At 31.1% G+C, this 27,650-nt stretch overlaps 1 long non-coding RNA gene across 2 annotated transcripts; it reads left to right on the top strand.

Annotated features, from left to right (window-relative positions):
- The first annotated feature begins 187 nt into the window (after positions 1–187).
- LOC143240935 (uncharacterized) lies at positions 188–26,655 on the top strand. 2 transcript variants are annotated; one of them, XR_013022059.1, is made up of 3 exons: positions 188–391; positions 4,654–4,820; positions 26,461–26,655. It is a non-coding gene; the product is annotated as an uncharacterized LOC143240935 (long non-coding RNA). The 2 variants fall into 2 exon arrangements; XR_013022060.1 differs by lacking the exon at positions 188–391 and adding an exon at positions 407–581.
- The last annotated feature ends 995 nt before the right edge of the window (positions 26,656–27,650 follow it).

Raw genomic sequence — 27,650 nt, 5'->3', positions numbered from 1 at the left:
TTAGTTATAAAAAGAGGTGAAAAGAAATACCATTAATATCATTTATTACGTTAATTTTTCCCGGAGTCAGCGCTGTTAACTCTCATGTAGCTTTGCGCGAAATTAAAAACGAAAAAATAAAAAGAAGATTTCCGGGGTCATCTATATAACTTTTTTTTTTTTTTAATGAATTGTTCCATCTATTTTTATCAGTCTTTTACAATGACTTTTATAGTAAGCAAAAATGTAAAATTACTCATGTAATATGTAAATCCAATCGGTAGTGAACAATATAAAAATAAATCGGCGATATAAGGACTAAAATTATATTATCATTAAAAAGATGTTACTTGATTGTCATACTGGACACCAGATATTTAACGTTTTCTTTTGCACAAGGAAACGTGATTTGGTTAGTTACGTTGAGATGAATAAAATAAGCTAAATCATTTTATCATGCAAAGTAACTTTTAAAATATTTATTTGTAAGAATATTAATTTAAAAAAATATTTATTTTATTTACTTCTTAAATATCCTTTATTTAATCATACTTTTGTTGAATAACTGTATAGCCAGCTACAGAGAATTTCATAGTGGCTTGGTATGAATGTTTCTTCTGTTAAATAATTGTAGGGTACAAATGATACAATTGAGATTTTACCAATTATTGTATTTATTAATATATAATTTGTTCATTATTAAATACAGTCGAAATGCATGTAGAATGATTTTTTTTTTCTTTTACTGTTTTGGAGTGTAATAATTGTTCTTGCTTCTGAGAATGATGTTTTTCACGACTCGAACAAATTCATTTTGCACATGATTTGGCTAAGGCTATTAGTGCTTGTACTGTACATAGGCAACTTTTTATAAAACTATAAAACTTATTTCAACAAAATTGACTTGATTTTAATAAAAAACTTAGATTACAATCTTGGATTACATCTAACAGGTTAATGCGTTGAAATTATCAAAACTAATTAACAGGAAATTACCTATAAGTACTTAGTGTTCACTCTACCTGCAGGCTACAGTTTTTCAGGTGTGATAAACCAAATGTTTACTAAGAAATATAAAGCACAGTGTTACAAAATTGAATTTACGAGTTTATTTTCGATACATTAGATTGTAGAAATGTACATTTAGTCCCAGAAGCATAGAAATCAGGCTCTTTATGTTAGTTTGAATGTAGGGCACCATCAGGAACCTCTAATGCTAATACAGGACAGTAATTTGTCAAAATTTATTTTATAGGACTTTCTTCTTTTCATTTGTTTGACAGATGTGTTCATGATAAACTGTAAAGATAAAATGCTTCTGATAACAGTGAGCATATAGAAGAGATTGTTGCTGTGTGGTCAACATGTGAAATAAAATGAGTGCAAGCCTCTTGATGAAACAGTTGTCATTTGTAATATTCTAAAAATAAAAGAACAAAGGCAAAGTTTAAATCTGAAACTACACCTTAATAATGTTCATAATACTTGTGTTCTCTAGGGTTTTCCTAAATGGGAGCTTTGGTGGGTGGTTAGTCTTTAAACATCACTTGATGTAATACAGTTACTACTATCATAACAGTATGGACCTTAGTAAAACCAAACTTTTTCTTCATTATGTTTCACTTTTCTAAGTGTTATCTTTTCAAGCAGTATATCATATTAATATAATGTTTAAATTATCCAAGCAGTGCATACACTGTTGCTAGTGACTGACTTTTATACTTTTTGATTTACAAGTCATTCTTACCTAATTAATTTAAAACTGTTATTTTAATTAATGGGTTAATTTAATTTGGTATTAAAAACCATTCAGGGCTACACTAACTTATTTACCCAATTTTTTAGGTGTGTTCAGTAGAAAAATGTTTCAATTATTTGTTTCAAGAATTTAGTTGTATGTAAGGTTCAGTACCTTGCTTAATAACAAGTATTTGTGCTTCATAATTTATTAATGTAGTTTCTTTTCTTTTTTTAGATCAATTTTTTTTTCATAATATAAAAGAAAGGAAAAAATCAAACCTATTTAATGAAGTTCTGAAAAATTAAACTTATGAGATATGTAAAAAAAACAAAAAATTGTTGTTACAGGTTTTAATATCATATTTATTTAAACTATTTTTTTTTCCATTAATCATTCCAAAACAGTACTAATACTTTCCAGAACTTATTTGTGTAAATTGTTCTACAGCATTGGAGTTTTCTGTGGATGTGTAAGTAATATATAAAGAACAACGAGGAATTATATTTGACAACTAAACTTCCCACCCTGTATTATTTTAAGTACAGTAGGTAGTGCTTAGCAGTAAGGATTGACAAGGATTTCAAATAACTCGTGTCAAAAGCCACTCTATTGAATTCCCAAGTATAAAACTGACCATTCATCAAAGTGTTTGTTATGATATATTATGAGCATATATACTAATAATATGTTTAAACGATCTCTAACATTTCTGGTACATTAATTGAAAAAAATTTTAAAATGGTAATATTTTCACCTACTACCTACTTACCTGATCGCAGCAGCAGGACTAGCACCTAGATGGCTCGAACTATAGCTATAAGATTTCTCCATCTTGCTGGAATAGTCTGTATTTGCTTTTGATATTCCAATAAAAATCCATATATTTAAATACGTGCAGATGTAAAATAAAAGGTGAATATATCATACACTTACTTAAATATCTTTAAAACCCAATTTTACACAATGCATGATACTACATATTCATTGATAAACACATGATAGCTTCTAAAGGAAAGTATATACTTTTTACAGATATAAGATATAAAGAAAAGTATTAAAAAACTATGAATTACAAAATGCAGTAGGAATCATGTTACAAAATGTAATGAGACAAGAATTAAAACCACAGTTACAAATTTATAAAATGTAATTCCTACTTTGGTTGCTTTATACACTGATCTGTGGGCCAATCGGCCTTTCTATTGGTCATAAGTAATCCAGTAGCAAGTGTCACAAATACAGACATTTTTTGAAAGAATGATGAAATACAAGGATGCAACACATGGTTTTAACTTTCTGGTTTATATTGTTTTAAAACAGGGAGGTTAGATGCTATAATTATTAGATTATGCTTTAGCAGTATATATAGTAAAATTTGTAATTTATGTTAAAACTTTTGACATCTTATAAGAGTTGTAAGAATATCTTAAGTGGGATATTCAGAGCAAACTATTTAAGAATTAAATTGATATCAGTTTAATTATTACATTTTAATACCGATGTATCTTAGAATAGCTGGTATAGGTATTAACACTTTTATTGATAAGGAGAGAACAACCTTCTTCCGGTTAAAAAAGCTGAAGATGACCTAGGAAGGTTGAAATGTTGTTCTCTCCTTATCAATAAGTGTTAATACCCATATTCGCTATTCTGAGATACATTCTTGTTTTAAGTGGGTTTCTTGTCCAGAATTTTAATACCAAGTTTACTGAGGCACAGTGATTATAAGGTAGTTTAAAAATCATGACATGCATCCACAAACCAAACTAGTGACACATCACTATTTTCAAATAGAAGGTCACCACACTTGTTAACAAATGCTATATTCTTGAACTCTAATGTTTGAAACTTTTAAATATAATAACATTTTGCTATTTTGTCCATTTTTTATTATATTAATACACTGTAGTGAATTTTATGGGATGGGTATAGAAGGTATAAAATAACTCCCAGAATACTTTACCGATATATATGTAGTGATTTAGGTTTGATTACCACATCTACATCTTTAATAACTTTTATTATGGATAAAAGGATGATAGCTAACAAGTTAAGATGATACTATTTAGCTTATTAATGGTGAATTCAAAAAGCAAAAAAAACCAACAACAAGTCACCTTGATGCAATCTTTCAAAATCATGTCTTACAAAGAATTAAGAAACAAAACAGTCATAGTAGTAAATTATCAAATGATTCTAGACATAATGCTAAAAATTATATCAAAAGTATTCTGTTTCCTAAAGTCATGCTTAAGTTTAGTTTTCAGAGGTTTTACTTGTCATCTTTAATACTAAAGTTACCACTGCTAACCTTATCAACTGAGACAACATTCTGACACCCTTTCTCCAAATTTTTCTTCTACATCTATATACTTCTAGTATCTCAGTGTAAAAATTATAACACACAATTAAATGGAAAGGTGGAGTACAAGTACCTGCAAGTTAATAAAGTTACAAAATGTGGTAGTTATGTGTAAGTATTAGTTTTCTAACACTTGGATACCATTTTCTAGTGTTACAGCTTTTTGAGAATGTAGTTCCATTACAAAAACACAGATTAGAAATACAGTATATGAAGTAGGTAATGTGAACATTCAACTATTCTATAACTTGTCTTTAATCTTAAGAATAACTTTCATGTTTTGAAATATATATACTTTTAACTTTATAATAAACAAAATATTTATAGCTCAGTTGTGATAAGAAAATTGTGACTGTCCAACAATAAAAACTGTGCATTATGTTACTTGTTAACAGGAAGTGTTAACATACTTTCAGCTACATGCAAGACAACTTGTTTCCAGTGATGTTAAGGAAGTAATCAAAACTACTCTTTTAAAAACAATGATGCTAGAAATAACCTGCATACAAGTTTATTGCATTATTTGGATTTGTATGTCGTCGACACAAAATACTTTTTTCTTCCTTTTCAGTTGTTATTTGATTGTAGCAGCAAATAAAGGGAAAAACGTTTTACCGGTACACATTTCAAAAAAGACCTAACTATGTCATGGTGAGCAATGTAGCAAGTGCTACTTGTACATCTGTACAGGACCTTGTACATTGTTAATATGGAAATACTGGGCCATATTGTCATAATGTAAGTATAATATGAAGTATAAAAAATGTGCATAATAATTTTGTAATTTGATAACTAAAAGATATCTTAAATCATAATAAATATATAGTCTAGTGTAAACAAAGCACTACAGTACAACCTCTCTTAGACATACAAAGAGTGTGCTCGTGGTGAACTACAGTGATATCACTGATCACAGCTCTGTTTCCAGATGTTGGATGTCCATGCTACAGGATATAGAAATTATTATTTATAAAATGTTAGGAAGGTTGTACTAGTTGCATATAAGAGTGTAGACAGCTAAAATAACTTGGTGATAATAGAGAATTATTAGTATTGTGAAATATTCTTGTAGTTTGTAAGCATTAGGGCAGAATTGGAATAACAGAAGACATACAGCATGTGTTTGTGTTTGTATCAAACACCCATATATATGTATTATATAAAATAATATAGTTAGTGAAATGAAAAGCAGAAGTAAAGATAGGAATACATTGAGAAGATTTGTTAGTAAAGTTGATTCCACAGTTAAAATTTGGGTTTCTTCATAATATTGGAGATTTTAAGAGTGCAGGATAATTGATGAAATATGTATTGCCAGGATCTTCAACTTGTGCTTCAAAATGAAGATTCTTGTGGCATAGATGGTCTGGAAGTTTTGTAACATTTCTTGTTTATTTATTTTAATGTTCCAAAATGATTAACCTGTCTTGAATTTCTTAAATTCATGTGTGAAAACAAATTTGCAAGAAGTGTGTTCAAACTAGTTTTATGTTTCCTCAAAAAAATTCATCAAAGTCATGAAATATGAGGAGTCCTTAGTTACTTACAAATTATTGAAGACTTTGTATCTTTGTATTCAGGCATATTTCAGAGAAAATTGTAAAATTTCCTGGAGTTGTATTGTGGAAGTTTTATGCTTTGCTTTCAAGTATGTCTGAATACAATTCTGTGCAAAGAATAAAATATATTTTAACAGCAAAGGTAAAACTGAGCAAGCAAAAGTATTTTCAAATAAAATGTCCTTATTCCTACTGCACAAAGTGCTGTTGGGACTTTACCTGTACTGGTCGTCAATATTTACTAATGAACTTTGACTGCTGGAGATGGGAAAAAGGTCCTAGTGCAATAGCCTACAATACTTTTTATTGCCTACATTAATTTTTTATTCTAGTTATGCATATTCAAAGTATTTAACTCATGCTAACTTGTACAAATATCTGTACCTTAGAAATTGGGCCAATCAAGTATCAACTGTTTAATTGTTATTTTGTGTGACTTTTATCAATGATAAAAGATTAATACTGCAGTTTTACAATCATTTAACATGTTTTATAACTACTTGCAAACTGTCTTTCAGAAAAGTCAGAAAAATTAAGGTGACCAAACCTATATAAATATATTTTCATCTTAGTTATGGAAAAGTAAAATTAACAGTTATTTCATCTGAAACAGCATTTAAAAGACCATTGTATAATATGTAATGTTAGAATCAAAATTACCAAGTTTGTTTTGAATTATCACCAAACTGAATTTAGTATACTCTTGTTTATTGCTGTGTAATTATTATTATTACTTAATATTGTGCATTGTTTCCATGCAATAAAAATTAAAGATACTTCATTTGAAATTGTATTTGTGGACTTCACATTTCAGTTTTGCACAAGGGCCTGACAAAAGCTAGTTTCATTTTTACTAATTCTAATATACCATTTGCTAGAAACAAACTAAGTTGTAATAATAACAATATTTTGTTGATATAAAGATGTATTTCTAGTGAATCTTTCTTTTGCTTTACTTTGACGCTATAGCTTTTTTGTTTTCATTGCTATACAACATGGCAAGTTAACCCTTTCATGACAGGCCATGTCATCACGTTTGTTGACTTTAATTCAAAATTTTATTGAAACACTATTTTATGAATTTTATATCAGTAAATTTGGAATCAACTTGTAGATTGTAATTCAAACTTTAGAAATTAACTCTTATTAAATTTAAGAGTAAATATCAAAAGATCACACCTAAATATAATTTTAGTGAGTCACATGGTATGTTTGTGATGTTAAAATGGTAAGTCTATAGCTTTGTGCAAATTAGGAACTCAAATTACTAATATTATCAAACTAAAATACAAAATAAGAGCCTCATATTTTTGGGGGGATATGGCTTATTTACTGAATTAAACACAGTGGTCCCACTCATCTCTTTTGATTTTTGAAAATGATCCCTTATATTCACTTATTTCAACATATGACATGTGAATAACCATTCTGGTCATTAGTCTGCAGACAAGACTGTCTTGCATATTTATTTGCTCATCCTCCTCACAGTTTGTCGGGCATTATGTTACTACTTCCTTTCTCTTATCTGTTACTATTTGGTAATAGTTCTTTCATACAGTTTTGTGGTGGCAGCTCCGATCAACTCCAAAAGGTGCACCTAGTTCAGTTATCTCTGTTTTTAGACTATGGATCTTTTATACTGGGGCCCCTGCACATCACACTTGCCTTATTGCATGTCATAGGCTGAGTGCTTTTAATCCAGTCATGGATCATCTTTCATGCCTGGACCAAATTTCTTCCATGGAGCAGACTTTCAATCCACTATTTTTCAAGGGCCTTTGCTTTCAAGGATTTCTACCCAGATAGATGCATTTGCCATGGATCTCCAGTACATGGTTATCTCTCTTTAGGTTATTTGTACCTCATCCACAGGATTTGGATTAATGTCATGTCTGAATTAATGTTATTTTTTGTGAAATAAAGTATTATGTTGCTGTCCATTTTGGTTCCTTCTAGAGATACACGACTATATTATTGCAGTTGAATCAGTTTCACAACTTCCTTGTTCAAAAATGGCGACTCATTTTGATACCTCCCCCTTTATTTTTCATCTTAATTGTTTGGTTCCAGATAATTAAAATGTCTTATACATTTTAAGATACATGGACTTTCAAACAAATTTATCCTGTAATTGTAATAAGTTTTAAACATTTAAAAATGTCGAAATAGCACTCACAAATTATATTTGCTTAATCCACTAAAACAACATAAAATTGAAGGTAGAAGATTTTATGGTTAAAAGTAAGTGTATATTCTTGTTGTGTATTACAATAGCTCCATCTAGGTAATATCAAACTACATATTCATTTTTGGCATTTTAATGTCACATACATTGCACATAGTTGGTTTTTGATTTAGTACTTGAGCTGGAAATTAAACCTTGCTTTTCTGTTATTGCTCACAAAGAAGGTGTTTGTCTTGCTGATGATATTCTTGAACTATAATTATTATAAATGGAGTTCAGTCAAACTGGATTAATCTTGCATATGGTGTACCTCAGGGCTCAGTCTTAGGATCATGACCCTTTTTGATTTACATTAATGTCATAAGTAAAGGAATGGTTAATAAATTACTTAAATTCGCTGATGATATTCAGGTCTTAGGTGCTGCTGGTTGTGATGAAGATGCTGCTGCTTTGCAAGAGGATTTAGATCATTAAGTGAATTTGGCAAATAAATGGCAGATGGGTTTTATGTATGATAAATGCAAGATAGTGTATGTAGGTTATCATAATTTAAATTATAAGTGTAATTTGATTTGAATAACCTTAACAGTGTCATGGAAGAGAAAGATGTTTGGTGTAATGGTTGATCATTCTCTTAAGCTCTCCAAGCAGTGTGCTGTTGTTAGTGGTAGGGCAAATAGGATTTGAAGTTCTATCTACAGAAGTATAGAATACAAGCCCAAAAAGGGTGTAATTTCATTGTATACCCTCTCAGTGTGGATTCTTGTATGTGGTGAGGGGACCTTCCAGGGAAGGTTTTGTTCTTTCAATTCACCTCCTCTGGGATCTAATCATCCACCCATGTGTTTGCCATGCGTGGTGAGCCATGAAGGGGAGGAGAAGATCCTGGTGGTAGAGGGGTTCAACCCTAACACACCACTTTGGCTTTAAATTCTTGTAAACAGGTGGCCTTTGGGTGGCCCCCCCTTGGGTCAATTGGCTGACCCTCCTGGGCTAGGGTCAACCAAGTACCAGTGTTGAATGTTCTCAACAGGTGTTATGGATATTGTATCTGATGCTGGTGTTTGGGTATACTGCTCACAAAACCCTGGCATTGCTGCAGTGTCCTGGTTTAGCATTGTAGTGTATCCCCTCGTAGGGCTCCATGGTGGGTGAGGTCAGTGGGCACCGAAATATTCCTTTTTTTATTATTATGGATCCTCCAAATTAAAACTTAAAATAGTGAAAAACAGAAAAATAACCACGTCTTGAAGATTCTGAGCAGCAATTTTCAACATCTGTAACACCTGTTGCACCTCATTTTTATTGTACTACATTCTCTTTCAGACAATCCTTTAGGGCACATGTCTCCCTTTTCAATTCAGAAGGGACTAGAGGGGCTTGCTGGCTCTCCAAAGTCTCTAAGGAAGCTTTGATCTGGTGGCAAGGACTATGATATCTATGAGTGTGAAACGGATCTTTAATTGCAATGGTTCTCACCCATTCTGCTTTCATCCTTGCCCCAAATGGTTTGAAGAAAAAGAGGTGCAGTGTTTGAAAACGATTCATAACATTACTTATCCTAAGGCTCGAAAGTTGCTGTCCACCACTTCTTCTTGGAAATATGCTGTTGCACTTCATTCCACTACTACAGTAGGAGTGCAGATGGATCTCTCTGTGCCTCCAAAAGAATCATTCTCAAACCAAATGAAAAGTCTTTTGACCTCCATGGTTAGAAAGTTAATGAATCAACTTCAACACCCATCTGTGTCCCTTACATACATTACAGCAAATTCCAAGATTCACTTCCTTTGGTTCTGGGTAAAGGCACTACATGGGATGCATCTTCTTCTCCCACCCTGAAGTGCAAAACAATCATTCGTTCAAGTCCTCAGTCGTTGGAATCCTCTTCCAACAGCAAAGACCTACACAATCGACCCAGGGCAAGATCCATGGAGGTCAATAAACTCCCTTGAATAAAGACAGTAAAGAAAAAAGACATGGTCATAAACAGAAGGGCTCTCCACCTAATTTGCATATAAAAAATAATAATGGCCACCTTCCTACAATGGAGGTGTTGAGGTTTACATTCTAACCTGGATTGAATGATTGATTGCTTCCTACCATCCTGTTTGTAAAGACATATAGCCTACCATTTCTGAAATCTGCTGATACAGCCCATTTTCAGTGGTTTTCTTTTTACAGAAATGACAGGCTGTGTGGTGAACAAGTGTATGGAGGGGTAGCACAGTTGGTTGATAAGTATGTATCCACCCCGTCTTTGCCACTTGACACACCCTTGGAGGCCATAGCCATCCGTGTTTCCTGGGGTCGTATCATCACTGTTTGTTCTTTCTACCTGTCAATTGGAAAGACCTAAGATCAATTAGACCTTAATGCTCTCATTGAACAGTTGCCATCTCCCTTTTTAATCCTGGGGGACTTCAATGGACATTATTTTCTCTGGGGAAGTGCTGATATTGATAGGAGGGGTCCCTCCATATAGTATATGCTCTCTGATCACAACCTTTCTCTTTTCAATACTAGTTCTTTTTTTATTATTTTCAGGCACCTAGTTAGTCCTTTACTGCTATTGATCTCCCAATTTGCTTCCCTTTACTACTCTTCCTTTTTTCTTGGAGGTTTGACAATAGTTCACGAGGCATTGATCATTTTCCTATAATTATGAGAGAGACTGCCACCCAACCTGCAGCCTCAGTGGAAGCTGGATCAAGCAAATTGGCTCTCTTCACTGCTCTCACAGAACTTGATCCTGCTATCATCTATAAGCCATCATTAGACAACTGTGTGACAGCAGTAACTGACTATGTTATACAAGCAGCAGCTCAATGTATTCCTAAAACTTCAACAGGTCTTCCATGATATCCTTGTCCATAGTGGAATCCTGCCTGCTACATGGCACGGAAAACTCAAAAACGGGCCTGGGATAATTTTTGTAGGTATCCCACACTCTCACACCTCATCACTTTCCAGCAGGCCTGGTTGGTAAGATGAATCTTGGATTAAGTTTAAAATTGGCATATCTTCTAACACCAGTTACAAAGTCATATGGGAGAAGATTTGAAAGGTCAGTGGGCAATATAATTTTGTCTCCCTCTCGATCTTGCTCTCTGATGGCCAGAAAGTAGCTGATACCCGGAGCATTGCCGATACTCTAGGTGAAAGCTTTTGCTGGGTATCTAGCACTTCTGCTTGTTCCTCCACCTTCTTAGCCTTTAAGACTCGGGCAGAACAATCACCTCTTTCCTTTCGAGCTGATTGTCTCTCTGACTATAATCATCCCTTTATACTGGTGGAAACTCAAACTGGCCCTTCATCGGTCTGGCAGTACATTGGTTGGACCTGATAATGTACACTATGAAATACTGCGCCATTTATCTCCTGCTACTCTTGGTATTCTTCTAATTGTTTTTAACCAGATCTGGCAGGAGAATGTTTTTCCTAATACCTGGTGCTCGGCTATTGTCTTACCTTTCTCTAAGCCTGGGAAGGATCCCAAGATTCCTTCAAACTACTGTCCAATTGCTTTGATGAGCTATCTCTGAAAGGCCTTAGAGAGGATAGTTAATGCTTGTCTTGTTTGGTTTCTCAAATCAAATAATCTCCTCTTGCTCACGCAACATATACATGGGTTATGTGGCTATCTGCTTATTTTTATTTAAAAATTTTTCAATGCACAGGAGATTCCAAGTTCATGTGGATTCGACACTTTCCCATTCTTTTCTACAGGAACTTGGAGTCTCTCAAGGCTGTGTTTTGAGTGTCACACTTTTCAGTATAAAGATCAATGTCATCACTGAACAACTCCCTCTTACTTCAAACTACCATCCAATTGCTTTGATGAGCTGTCTCTGAAAGACCTTAGAGAGGATAGTTAATGCCTGTCTTGTTTGGTTTTTCAAATCAAATAACCTCCTCTTGCCTACACAATATATATATATATGGGTTATGTGGCTATCTGCTTATTTTTATTAAAAATTTTTCAATGGACAGGAGATTCCAAGTTTGTGTGGATTTGACACTTTCCCATTCTTTTCTACAGGAACTTGGAGTCCCTCAAGATTGTGTTTTGAGTGTCACACTTTTCGGTATAAAGATTAATGTCATCACTGAACAACTCCCTCTTACTGTTGCAAACGGGCTCTATATTGACAACTTTCACATCTCGTGTCAGGCTATTTTTTTAAACTTTGGTTTGTTTTACTTTAATTTTCTTTTATGAATTTTACTAAATTTACTTTAATTATAACTTTTTACTGGATGTTTAGTGCAGATTGCCTAGCTGCTTTGTGCCATAAAACACCAAATCAACCAACCAACCAATCATTGTGTACATCACTGATCAGGCCACATTTAGACTGTTATGTTCAGTCTTGGGAAAGACATGAATGGTTGGTAAGGGTTCACAAGGAGATTACTAACATAGTATCAGGTATGAAGGGGTTGTCACAGGAAGAAAGATTAAGGTTATAAAAATTGTTTTCTCTTGTAAAAAGAAGCATTAGAGGGGATCTTATTGAAGTGTTTAAGATTGTAAAAGAAATTAATGTTGATGCATCAACATTTTTCATACTTAACAGCAAGAACTATGGAACTAAGGGCTACAAATGTAGATTTATGGAAGGTAAAAGCCATTTTCAGCTGAGACAGTTTTATTTTTCAAACAGGGTTATTGACCTGTGGAATGGGTTGTCTTTTGGATGTTGTGGATACAGTAAATTTGAGTGAGTTCAAAAGAAAGCTTGATAGATATGTGAATGATAAAGGCTGACTCAAAAAAAAGTTTTAAATTTATTTATTTGATAATTTTAGTTTGGCATTATGTTGTTTTATTATGCTATATTGTTACTGAATTTATGATGGTACAATGTAGGGCATTTAAGTTTATTTAATTAGAATATGGGAAATATTGAAAATCATATATTAAAATTAACCTTTAAGCTGAGGAATGATCAAAACCTGTAAAAGAGAGTTAAAATGGTTTGGTAGAAATGAAAATAGCAAACTGAGTCTATAAACGTTATTTGATCTGTTTCCTGCATGCATTGTAAATTGTAAAGTAGTGTTTGTTGTGTGGGACTCGAGTACATATCTTCTGAGATAATGATAAGAATCCAACTGTTATCTGAATCATATTTGATCAGTTTATTGTCTTGATATAATAGTGTATCTTGCAGGAATGGGGTGGAGGGCAAAGCATCTGAGGCATTAAGTTTTAAAACTATCAAGTCGAATCAGAAGGGTCAGAGGGTCACTGTCTTGAGACTCAGGATCCAAGGTGCCCAAACCTTACTTCAAATCCCACTTAATCCTATTTTTAACAATAAAGAGAAAGGGAACACAGCAATGTTGTTTGCCTCTGGGACATGCTAGCTGGCTGTTAATGCCCCTGAAGACATGAGGTTGACTGAAGCGAAAGAATTCTCTACATACAATATTAACATTACTCTGTCTTATGGTCACGTGGGTGATAAAGTTTAGAGTATTTGAAGTTTTATAATGAAAGACATTTTTCAATAGCTTCAGTAATTTTTAAACTAATGACAGAATTCATGTTAATGCTTTTCAAAACTTCCCTTTATTAATACTTATATTCTAGCAATAATGTTGTAGATGTAAAGATAATCAAGTGTAATTTATCTTGATGAATGGGAAAGTTATTAGTTCTCTTTGAGGATTTTACTGCAAGAGTTGAAGGAAATACTGTGGATTTGGTTTATCTTGGTTTTCAAAAAGTATTTGATAAGGTGCCTCACAAAAGACTTGTTACAAAAAGGAACTCTTTGGGTGTGGGGGAATTGTTATTAAATTTGATAGAAAGTTGACTGGAGAGTGAAGTGGAGATTAGTAATAAATGAAGTTAGATCTGATGGATCATAGATGCAAACAGTATGTCTCAGGGCTCTGTTCTGGGTCCTTTCCTGTTTGATTTATGTTAACAATATTGACTCTAGAAAAACTAACAATACATCAAACTTTTGTAGATGATATTAAGATTTTTGGTATAGCTAACTGTATCAGTGATGCTGCAGACTTGGGAAGATTTAGATCATTTGATTGGTTGGGCCACTTTGTAGCAGATGATGTTTAACTATTCAAAATGTAAAGTGATGCATGTGGGTTTTAACAGTTGAAATTGGAATATTGTTGAAGAAAAAAAGATCTTGGTGTTCTGACTGAAAAATCACTTAAGTTAACTAAACAGCATATTGTAGCGAGCAATAGGGATAATAGGATTTTGGGTAGCATTTTTAGAAATATTGAATACAAGACAAGGAATATTATTGTTTCAATGTATAGATTATTTGTAAGACCTCATTTAGCGTCCTATGTAGTTTTGAGCTCTTTTCCCTGAAAGGGACATTGCTTTGTTGGAGAAGGTTTGGAGGAGAGCCACTAGGATGATATCTGGGATGGTGGGATTGTTCTATGTGGAGAGATTAAAATCTCTAAATGTATGTGTTTCCTTCGGAGAGGAGAAGGGTCAGAGTGAATTTGATTGAGGTGTTTAAGATTATTAAGGGCATTGATGTGTTTGTTTTTAGCAGTGAAAAAATAGGAGAAGGGATCATAAATTCAAATTTTGACAGCACAGGAGTCATCTGCAGTTTAAACAGTATTAATTTTCAAACAGGGTGATTTGCTTTTGAAATGAGCTGCCTTCAAGGGGAGGCAAAATATTTAACTGAGTTCAAGAAAAGATTGGATGAATACATGAGTAGTAAGGGATGGTTATAGTTGGAAGCATGGAAAGGACATCCTCAGTGAGCTTCTTTTTATCCCTTTAACTTTTTTTGCATGGGCTTGGTCCCTGGGACTGACCTCATGAACATTTTGGGCTTGTTATAGCTTTCATGCTATACCTTTTAAATTAGTAGGTATATGCTAACAAAATTTAACAGATTATTAATGAAAATTAGCCCTTTCATGCACAAAATATCAAGTTTTTTTTAAGTCTTAAGGTATGTAATGCTATATATTTCTCATGCCTTTTTTTTCTTTTTGTATATTACATATCCAACACACAAAGTAATTTGAAATGTCACATGTAAAATCTTTATAATGTCAATTTCTTAATAAGAAAACTATATTTCATCTGTTATTTTCACTTATGAAACTCTGTGTGGGTTTAGTAGAATTGACCTATTTTGTAGCCATCATAAAAAAAAGAAAATATAAATTATGCTGCTTTTGTTCTAGAAATATAACAAATTATAACATAAAAACATAAATATTTAGACTGAATAATTTAAATCTCATAACATTACACATTTATAACGATACGGTAGTTAGAATGGCACATTACCTGTGCACTCATGCTGTCATATACAATAGTATAAAACTGACCTTTCATCTTTATATAGTGATGATCCTATTCTGGCTGTAACATACATTCACGTTTCAATTATTATACATTATTATGTATATACAGATTATTACTATTTAGAAATAAGTTATGTATATACAGATTATTACTATTTAGAAATAAGTTATTAAACTTATTTTTCTTTAAAATATGAAATAGTGTGTGTGTGTTTTCATACAACAAAGCAACATCAGGCTATCTGCTGAGTCCACTGAGGGGAATTGAACCCCTGATTTTAGTGTTGTAAGTCCATAGACTTACCACTGTACCAGCAGGGGACATGAAATAGTAAATAAAGAAGTAAATCAGACAGTTATCTCTCTAGCTACAACCTTGCTGCTTGGTGCACGTTGCTAAGCTTTTATCAATTTCTCTTCTGGAAGATATGGAACAACTTTTAGTAGGATTTATGTATATAGTTGAATAATTAAAAAGTTATAAATTACTATATTGATACCATAAAATTTTATGATAATTTATTAAGCTTAGTAACTAACTTGTATTTAGGTCTAAAAAAGTATATGAAATTTTGAGCAGCCTACTGACATGACATACCTCTTTGAAATGGGGTGGGTCATGTCAAACACGTGACCCTATGGTTGGGGAATATTCTAAGCTGTTTATTGGTTATTCACATGTCATATATTGAAGTAAGTGTATATATAAGTGACCATTTTTAGAAATAGAAAGGGGTGATCTAGGCCACCGTGTTTGATTCAGTACATAAGCCATATCTCGGCAAAGTAAAAAGATATGAGGATCTTATTTTATATTCTAGCTTGCCAATATTGGTAATCTGAGTTCCTAATTTGTACAAAATTATACTTTATATTTTGACATCACAAACATTTAATTTGAACCAGTGCTGCATTCATCATACCTTGTGACACACAAAAGTAGATGTTGTGTTTTTCTTGTATTTACTTTTAAATCAAGAAATTCAGTAATGTATAATCTTAAAATTTGAACTATAATCTACAGTTTAATGTCAAATTTACTGACATAAACCCATGAAATAGTAATTCATTAAAAGTTTGCATATCAGTCAACAAGTGTGATAGCATGTCTTTTATCAGTACTATCAGTACTGTGTATTAGTTCCAGAATACTGTCTGACATTTTGAGTAAGAATAGAGTTTTAGCATTAAATAATTTGTGTGATATAGCAAATACTAATAATTTATTATAAAATAAATATTTTAAAATATGAAATGTAGCTTAAATTTCATAATTTTACTGTGTGCACAAAATCCATTGACTAAAGAAATACCCTAATTTTTTATAAGTACAAAAAAGCTTTTTTTTTAATTTATAACCTGTTGGGACAAAATATCTACTGAGATATTAAAATAATTTTGTAAGATCTTACAGCCAGCCCTTATTGTTCATATACTTATCAAGCTTGTTTTTAAACTAACCTAAATTTACTTACTGCCTCTACAACACCTGAAGACAACCCATTCCAAAGGCAAACCACCCTGTTGGAAAACTGAAACTGTCTTAGCTGAAGATGACTCCTATCCTGTCAAAATTTATACTTATATCCCATAGTCATATTATTCTCACTGTTAAATAAGGAAAAAAACACCTCAGTCAGATCCCTCTTAACTCTGTTTTCACTTGAAAAAAAAAACATTGAGAGATTTCAGCCTTTCTTTCTTTGGCAACCCTTCCATCCCAGGTACCATTTGAGCAATCCTTCTCAAAGGGTACACCCTTTCCAACAACTCAGTGTCTTTCCTAAGATAAGGAGCCTAAGACTGAACACTTCTAATTTGGTCTAACAGTAACCTGTACAATGAACCTGTCTTTAGACTTGTATTCAATAGTCCTGTAGATACAATCTAAAATCCTTTTTGTCCTACCACTAGCAACAGCACACTGCCTGAATGGGTTAACAGATTGATCAACAGTTACACCAAGGTCCCTTTCTTTCATGGCACTATTAAGGTTATTACCATCCCAGTTATGCTTATAATTCAAAGTAAAATAACCCACATACGTTATCTTACATTTATTATAATAGAAACTCATCTGCTATTTATTTGCCCAACTCACTAAATGATCAAAATTATTTTGTAAAACAGCAGTATTCTCTTCACAGCTAGCAACACCAAAGACCTTAATGTAATCTGTAAATCTAAGTAATTTATTGACCATTATCTTGTCATTATTGTCTATCAAAAAAAGGAAAATTTAGGACTGAGGTAGTCCATTTGTGATATTAATTTAGTTCAGTTGAACTCCATTTGTAACAACCCTATACTTTCTGTCCAGTTTAATAACTTATCCATCATACCTAGAGAGATAATTTCTTTTATAAAATTTTTTATGTGGCACCTTGTCAAGTGCATTTATAAAATCTAGATACACTAAATCTATACCTTTACCCTTATCTACATAAGGCGTAATATTTTTTAAAAATGTCAAAAGTTTTGTAAGATTTTCTCTTAATGAAACCATGTTGACTATTCAATAAAATTACAAACTTTGTTAAATGATTTTACAGAGTATATTTTAACAGATTTTTCAAAACTCTTCCCACAAGTGATGTAAAACTAATGGATTTATAATTACTGGGACACTTTTTATCACTTTCCTTAAATAGAAGAGCTACATTAATTAACTTCCAATCCTCTAGTACCTGCCTATTATTCAAGGACTGACAAAATAAGTAGTAAGTGGCTTGCATATTCAATCTATGACCTCCTTGAAAACCCTTGGGGAAATACTATCTGGCCCAGGAGCCTAATTGTTTTTTAAACTTCCCAGTGTTTTTTAATCAATCCAGAATTAATGCAGTCATCTTGTTCAGTCTCGTTTCCATTTATTAACTGTTTGATATGCAATACTGCTTAAAATTTCATTAGTAAAAACTAAAACAAAATTTAATAACTTAGCCATCTCATTGTCATCAGATACTAGCCTTCCTTTATCATCTTTCAAGGGTCCAATCTCAACCTTAAAATTTTGTTTACCCTTAATGTATTTCAAGAAATTCTTTCTATTAATTTTTACATTTTCTGCTAACCTCTTATCATGCATCCTTTTTTATGTCCTATTTTCCAGTTTCACCAACTTTCTTGATCGTATGTAATCTCCTGTCATACCAGTCAGTATGAATTTCTTAATTTTATTATGCTTTTCTTTTATCTCTTAAACTCTGTGAGCCAACCTATATTTTTACTTGCAGCTACCCTTTTCAATTGTTCTGTATTTTACAAAGGAGTTTGTTTTATTTGCTTAATTCATTGTAAATCCAACATATTACAGCCAATAATAAAACATCTACACCCAAGGTTATTAACTTAAAGTGTAAACAGACAAACCATGTAATTTTAGTTGTTTTACAGATACCCTTTCACTTGTTTATTCCATAAAAAGTTCTGTAAATTATGTTTTTTATGAAGCTGCTTCCTTTAATGATTATTTTTACTTTTTTCTTGAAGGCAAGTCAGTTTGGTGCTAGTAATGATAACTGTTAGTTTCTATATTTTTTAGTTCAAGGGCTGGAATTTATTTCTAATTAACTCATGTAATGAAGCTTGTCTCTTCCTTATTTGGTGAAGTGGTTCACCAGTTAATGTCCATGTTTTTTATATAAAATCCTTTGGTCTGCTGTATTTCTCTAACTTTCTTTTATGTATTTAAAGTCATGCATTTCTGATTTATCTATGTAGTACTTTATATGTTAATTAACAATGTTGTGAAATTATTAGTATTTGTTATAGCAAATGTTTCATTAATTCTGTGTGGCTTGATAACAATCCTTTGTTAGTTACCACCAACAACTCTGAAGGAATCCATTTACCTATCTTATTTCCTGCTCAAAAAAATAAAATATTCATGAGAAGCTCATGTCACCTTAACAAAAGGGACAGCTTTCAAAAAGTCTAGGCTCACCCAGTACATATTATCACCCATAGTGAGATTAAGTATAACATTTTCAAAGAAAGAAAATTAATAAGACACAAGCATTCATTTCTAAATCCATTTTGACTGTGACCAATAAAACTAATCTGGTCTAAATATCTTGTAGAATATACTGATTATTTTCAATTTACTAAAGAGTTAATGAATCTTTTACTTGGTGTGGCTTAATCCTTGCTTCATTTATGATTATCAAATGATGTACTTGTGGAATTTACCTTTATTTCTTCTACACTAGAAACTGATGAATAAAAGAACCTACATGCTCAGTGATTTTATCTTCACCTACCAAAATTTCCCATCTTCATTTTTCAAGGTCCAACTTCCATGTCAACATTCTATTTCCCTTTAACATATTAAAAACAGTTTTTTTAAGTGTTAACAATATCTGCCTTTTGTTTCTCATATATGCCATTTTCAGTTTCCTAACATCCTTTCTAACCAGTTCTCTATTGCTTTTATATGATTGTGAATTTCCTGTTCTATTAGTCCATTTGAAGTTTCTAAATTTATAAAGTTTCCTTGATTTCCCATAAAATTTCTGTTGGAAGCCATTTGGGTTTTAGTCTGGCATTTGTCATTCTTTCCCTAATGGAAACCATACTTGTTTTGTATTTGTGGTAATGTTCCTTATGATTTCTTGCTTCGACAAACCTCACAATCAAGTCTACTCCTATTTACCAAATTACTTTTAATTTTATAGCATCAAGATTAGTTTGTCTGTGATATATAACTCAGATCTTAATGTACTGTAACTTAACATGTCTTATCACTGATTCCCAAATGTTATCCTTCTGAATAATATCTTCCATATTTAATATTAAATCCTGATAATTGAATCTCTTAATCTTGTTGATGGAGAAAAACAATACTGTCTGATTCCATGCACTTTCTAGTACCATTTTTAAGGTTAAAGTCTCCCACAATTAGAACCTCCTTAGAAGCATTTCTAATTTTACTATAAATCTCATCATTGTCTTGAGTTTATTAGATGACCCGTATAAATTTTGTAACATGATATACAGGTAGGTTCCACATTTATTCTCCATTTATACTGTACAGCCTGTTTAATATCTCTCATCACAATTGGCTGGAACTTTTCATTAAAATAAATAATGTACCTCTGTTGAACAACTTTGTAACCAATTCTTTTATTTGTCAGCATTATGCCACATTTGTTTTTCAATTCTTTATCCTCTTGGTAGTGATCATAAAGTTGTACAGGGTTTGGTACTAAAATAATAATCATAACACTTGCCAATTGACAGAATTTTAAAGCAGTATTAAAATTAATTTTTAATAAAGGTATTTAAATATTTATAGTCCAGCTAGTATTTTAGATAAATAGAATCTTGTTTATTTCAGTGTATTTCTGGAATGAAGTAAAGTTGTTTACTTGCATAAAATTTCTCTCATTGGTGAAAAGTCTATATGAATCAAGAGGCAACTAATATTCATTCGCATTTGAACCTTACTAAGAGTTACATATTGCTCACAAATTTTGTGGCCCCTATAATAAAATAACAATGACAACCTCTGTCAATTGACAGAATTGTAAAGGAGCTTGGAGTCTTTTTATTATTTTAGCTGAAGATGCAACTATAACTATTGAATCAGAATCAACTTTATTTTCAAAAGCTAGAGTTTCAAGAGTGAAAAACAAGTTGTTGTTGGATTAAACTTTAGAATGTTTATAATTTTTAAAATTATTACTTGAATGTATATATACAGTACTTTAAAATGCACCATGGGCTGTTTGTTTCCTTATGATTGTAATAAGTTGCACAATCAAATGTTTTTGAAAAACTAGAAAATGAATTTTGTATACTTTTTATTCCCTCTTATCTTTCTCAAAGTTGTTTTTTAGTTCTTGTTTTGCAGCTAGCACAGCAATGCAATAATTTGGCAGTTTGTGGTATACATATTCTATGTTAAGTGTATTTTATTACTAAATATCACTTTATTATCAAAAAGCATAATAAAAGAAATGTTGAACAATGAACGTGCTTTAGTAAGTTGCTTTTCTTTCCAAAATAAACCTGAAAAATAATCTCAGTCATATTGCCATATCTTGTAAAATTAACTGATCTTCACAAAACATCAACTTGCTTTCCTCTTTTGATGTGTTCTTAAGTGTCTAATTTATCATCAAGAATGCTGACAACTTTGGTATGATTTAAAACATTAATCTCTTGTGTAAATTTTAATACAATCTTTTTTTAAAATATATTTATAGTGTTTTAGTTCACAGATACCATCAGTAAGTCATATTAATTGATAACTTAATTTTTTTTTCTTTTTCAAATGAATGACTCTTCACTTTTGTTTTCCAAGGTAATTTATCCATTTTTCTGTGATTCCTAAATATGTTCATGCAAGACTTTTCTGTGGCAAAGTGATGTTTTGTATGTGCAATAAGAATATTTAAATTTCTGTCAATAATTTTTAAACTGTGATTGACAAATATAATTTCACTGTATTTGGTTTCTGCCTAAAGCAAACCTAATTATTTTGCTATTGAAAAGAGATTTGTAGCAGATGCTAGTCAACTTTCAGTACAATTAATATCTGTAGTTAATGAAAAAATCATTGTTCCCTAATAAAAACAACAAACAGTTACATGCTGACTAGTGAACCTTGTGTTGTTCATTTGTTTTCTGTTTTTGCTTCTTATCATGCTTTAGTTAGCTGAGACCCACACTTCATCATTATGAAGCTATAAACTTCAGATGTTTAGTATTATATCTAATAAATCTCTTGATAGTAAAAGCTTGTCAGCCAGTTGTTAAAATGTTATTCACTGAAAATCAACCACATGTTAGACTTGAACAAACACTATACAATACTTTTGATGTTGTTTTATTGTGAACTTAATGTAAAACTGATGTCTTATGCTATACAAATATATATCAAATGTCCAAGCTTATAGGATGATGCTATAAAAAACAAACAAACAATAAAAACACCTTTATGGGGGGCATTAAACAACATAAAACATTAACTGAATTTAACAGCATTAAGAACTTCTTAACAATCTGGTGTTTGTGAATGGGGACATCAGTGAAACTTTTAGCAGTGATAGATTCAACAGAAAGAATACAATAATTTTCATATAATCTATGTATTTGCAATAAGTTGACAAGGGGAGTTACCATTTGATTATTAATAAAAATAATTTTATAAAGAAAACTTGCTATCTTGTAAAGTTTTTCACTGATTTACTTCATTGGAAATTCCTCATGATTTTGCTACAAATCAGGATCTGTGGAGATAGGAATAAAATGCTGGATTATAACATTTTGCTAACCTAAAGGTATGATGCTCAAAGCTCAATCCAGGTCAATTTGATATTTTCTTAACTTAATAATTGTTTTAAAATACTTATTGAAATTTATAAAAGTACAATGTTTGTATAAATTATGTTTTACATTTGTTGAATATGAAATTGGGAGAGTGTTTCTTTTAAATGGGTCCATTAATTAGAATTTTATTATAAGTGTTATGCTGTTATAAGTACTTACTAATGAGCATACTGGTTAAGGAAGATTTTATGATTAATTGATAAATTAAAACAAAATTACAAGAATTTGAATGTTATCCTGGATACCATTACGATGATAGTCTGTACATGTAGGTACAACATACAAAATATGGTTTCAGTGATGTAATGATGTACATGAGTATTTTGAATAATACTTTGTCTTGTGGCAAAGTTGATTGAAACTGCTTTTAAATTAATTGACTTACAATTAACTAGTACACATAAATTAAATACAAGTATTTTTTTCCAATCATTAAATAAGTTTCTAATTTTGTTCCTGTAGAAGCTTGTTTCCTATCTTCTGAGCTTCAGTCCTTTATCAACTTGCAGATATAGTACATTTACTAGCATTTTAAAACTTTAGAAATGGAATGAAATGTTCTAACAATCCATGGATAAGTGAATACTCTCCACTTGGTATACTCTTCAGTTGAGTATGGAAAAACTACCAAAACATATTCAGTAAAACAGTAAAATAATATTTTATTTTATTAGAAAGTTTTAGAAGATTTGTGTATTCTTATCTTTTTTTATTCTATCCGTTTTTTAATTGAGTGGATCTGCATAGTTCTCTTCAAGTTAAGTATCAGTATAGCATGTTTTATGTTTACAATATTGCTTCATCTGATTTGTACCTTGTAGTCTTGGTCTGCAAGTCTTAAATTAAGATTGAAATTCGTTTATAGATATTTAAATTATTTGTTTCAATTAGAACAAAGTAAGTGCAAAACACAATTTAGTTTTTAATGAACAAATGTTAGATGAAAATGAAATAACCTTCAATTCTTTTGATTACATGTGAAGAATCATTTACTCAAACTGTTGTTACTTACTGAAAGAATTAGTGTTTAGATATCACTGTATGTAAATAGTTTACACTTACCAGTACCAAGTAATTAGAAAATAAGTTTACAAACAGTAGTTTTCTTTAAGCCAACACATTTTTATTACTTTGTGAAAAACAAATTATTCCATGTAAATGCTTCATTTTTATTTTCAAGAAATGTTTTTAATGTATTGACATTTTGACCTTAGGCCCCCTTCAGACGTAACATATTTTTAAGGATGAAAGAATACGGCCTGAAAACATCATCAGAAGAGCATTATCCAATGTAAATGCACATTTATCAGAACTAATGTAATATGTTTGAGAACTTAAACCAGTAATGAGTGTACATTCATATGAACAAAGTACACTAGATGAGATTATTCAGTATTGAAATACAAATCACAAAGAATTATAAACTTGGTGGTTAAGTCTAATTATTCTAAGTGGCATTAAAACCTGGCATGGCCTGATGGTTAGGGTTCTTGACATAATCTGTAGGTCGTGAATTTGAATGCCATAACTAAACGTGTTGACCCTTTCAGTTGTGGAGACATTATAATATGTAGTGTACCCCACTTTTTGTAGCCAGTAGTTGGTGTTGCATGGTGTTAACTAGCTGTTTTCTCTGTAATTTATCATTTCTAAATTAGAGATGGCTAATATAATTAGCCTTCGAGTATCCTTGCAAAAAATTCTTAAAGAAAACGTAAGTGACATAAGAAATCTTTCTTGAGGCTCCTGTAATGAATAGAAAGAAATGTAAGAGTGTAAATCTTACATGAACTCAGCTTTAGAATGTGTTGGAAATAAAACATTAACTATACAGAAATAAAAAAAAAATGAATGAATGACATGCAAAACATAAAAATATTTGTAAGTACATTTATTAATATATATATGAAAAGTCCATGTGCTTAAAGGAAAATCCTTAAAAAATATAAATGCACATTGCTCAATATAAATATTTCATTAACTAAATTAGGTTATATTGCATTTAAATTGGAAATAAGTTTATTTTCTAGACTTTCTTTTTAACTCTCAGTTTGTCTCTCATTTGTTGATCTGGTGGTTGGTTAGTTACCAACAGTTCCTCTTACTCTGTCTTGGATGAGATGTTAATATTGTAATTATTCTATCAATAGCTTACATTGACCTCCCATTCTAATGTAAATTTCTACAATGTACAGTGAAGCCTAAAGGCACTCAGTTCAACATTTGTTTGTTAATTTTTATATATATAAAATAACATCTGTAAACAAACATGCTGTTTCTAAGAACAGAGAACTGGATCATTTCAAAATTGTAAGTAAAACTAAATAATGCTTTCTATTATTTGATATTATTTTGTTCAAAGAAAAGCAATGATTATCTACTACAGTATAATAGTTAAATACAAAATGTACAGTTTGAAGAATACTCCACTTAAGTACTGTAGTGTTTTATTAAGATGACACAAAAATAATCACTAGATTAATGTAAATAAAACAAAAAACATTCAAGAATAACTTATAATTGTTTAGACTTTATAATATAAGTAATAAATAGTGATTTCTTTTTTGTTAAAAAAAAACTAAAATTGAATTTTGTAGTTTTAACAAACAAAAAAAAAAGCTTGAATTTCATCTTCATAAAATGTTGAATAGTTGATACTTGCAGGAATATAATTGGATAATGACTTCCCTCCTAGTTTAGCACCACATACATTATGAGCTATTCTGTGAGAGTCTTTCATTTGTGATGTTCAAGTATGCTAACATTCGGGTAGTTACGAGTATTTGTAATATGCAGACTCGTAAAATGCTATACACAGAATAATTTTGAACACAGAACAGGCAGCAAAGGACATATAAATAAACAAATTACAAATAAAACAGATGTAGTTATATGTATCCAACTAGCTAGCCTAAAGCATGTTATTTCAGTTTTATTTGTGATTTTAAAATTCCAAATCTATTTCACCATTTTTGCCTTTATCTTTATTAATTTCTAGATTACTGATAATGATATGATTCTGGAAAAAAGAATTGGATAAGAATGCATTAGTACAATTACAAGATAAATTATCAGTTTTATTCAGAGTTAAAATCTTTGATAATTTTTTTGAAACAAACTTTATGTTGTAATGATTTGACAGGACATACTTCATCCTGACCATTTTTATGAATTATAGAAGACATAAGTAAATCTTAAACTGGTGTAAGATCTTTTATCCTTTGTTTGAATGTCATTAGAATGTGAAAAAATGATCCCAGTTTATGTAAATATAATTAAATTATAAAAGTTTTTTTAAATTAAAAAACGTTATTGAATTCAAATTTTAAAATTAATTTTGGTAATGTTTTGCATAATTTAATACATAGATTTTTTTAAACAACCTTCAAGATATTTACAATAAATATATATCTGAATTCATATAATTTTTTCAAGATTAACCCACTTTAATTTGTTTACTTTCTTTTCCAATATTGTTAAATGTTGTAAATACCAATTTGAAATAATCATGTACATATGATGGACAACACAACCCCCTAAGTGATGAACAATATCATAGTTTAGTGGTTTTTTTTTTTTTTAGAATATACACATTCTGTCTTCTATAAATGACTACAATAAACACCAAAAATTTATAATTAAAATGAATTGAGTGTTAAACAGGCTTGTAAACGATCATAAGTAAAAATGATTGTAAAAGCAAGTGAGTGAATTAAGATACATCAATAAAAATTTTTATACAACTATTGTACAATGTATGTGGATAGAAAAGTTGCAGGGAGATGATATAAGGTGACTTGTACTATAGGAAATTCCATTGTGTTTGTCAATGCATACTGTTAAATGGCATTTAGTTTTGCAAATGTAACGTTGCAGCTAATACATGTACAAAGTGAGCAACTTGACTTAGTACCCCCTTATTTAAATCTCATGTTAACAGTTTAGTTTTCATGTTTTGTTAATTTTTCTTTTTCAGGTTCATTAAGTGTGAACATAGCAGATTCAAGTAATTATTTAACAAAAGAATGTTTGGTCATAATCATGTACATAAGCAGAGTTACACTGTAATAAAACCCGACTTCCATGCAGGATTGGGAAAAGAAACAACACATGAAAAACACCTTAGAAAGTTTTGTTAATATGTCAGTATGCAATAAATTCTTAATTTCCATGTGCATTGTCTTTATTCTAAGGGGGTTGCCCAGACTATTTTGCCCATTCAGTATATGAATAAGTGATCCATAAATAAAGGAGGGTTTGTGTGGTAGCTACATTAAGAAAACCTATGCCATTACATCCTGAATGCAGTGACTGGATATAACCTAGTGTTACTGAGAAGGGTATGACACACACATGCACAATGTTTGGCTTTATTTAATCATGTATAGTGTTGAGTATTTGGGCAGTAATTTGTGAGTATATGTCATTTCAGAACTTTAATTGTACTGAAAATTTAAATAGATTTTTTAGATTATTTTTTCTCATGTTGTGAAGAAATACTGAACTCATTGCAGGTTTCATTTTTTACCCACAATTAACCAATGATGTGTTTGCATAATGTGTTCCTTTCACAGAACTTCAGAAAACTTTATAGGGAAGGTTACTTATACAATTAGTAGTAGGTAGCATACAATCACATGGGGTAGAAGGGAAACTGTTTCCATTTTGATCAAACTTTCCTTTCCCAGTTAAATTTGGATTTTTCAGTTACTCTATATGCATGATTCCATGTTGCCCTACATTGCTGATTTTCCAACAATATAGTTCTTGGTAGAGCATAGAAAACACTAGATATAATACACAGAAACATAAAAAATTTAGCCTCACAGAAGTTATGCAAGTCATAAACTATATAATAGACAAATGTATGTTTAGTTTTCACATGAACATTACATTGTCTTTCTTCAGTTATTGAGAAAGTATAGTAGTTCTGTATCAGTTTTCTTAAGTGTATTCTAGCTTATTATTTTTTCATAAGGCAGGAAATCTCTTACATGTGTTAGATACAAAGAGTACAACAATAGGACAAAGAGTCATATTGCAAATACAAGGCATCCAGGACTGTGTTGGATTTATCTTTCTGGATTGATAGAAGTTATATAGTAATTTCGTGTATGTGTGATATACATTTATTACTTCAACCCTCAGTTCTGTCTCTTCATCCAT

Source organism: Tachypleus tridentatus, chromosome 13, assembly GCF_004210375.1.
Source record: "Tachypleus tridentatus isolate NWPU-2018 chromosome 13, ASM421037v1, whole genome shotgun sequence".
Lineage (NCBI taxonomy): Eukaryota > Metazoa > Arthropoda > Merostomata > Xiphosura > Limulidae > Tachypleus > Tachypleus tridentatus.
The sequence above is the reverse complement of the archived record's forward strand: the minus strand, read 5'-3'. Positions and strand labels throughout refer to the sequence as shown.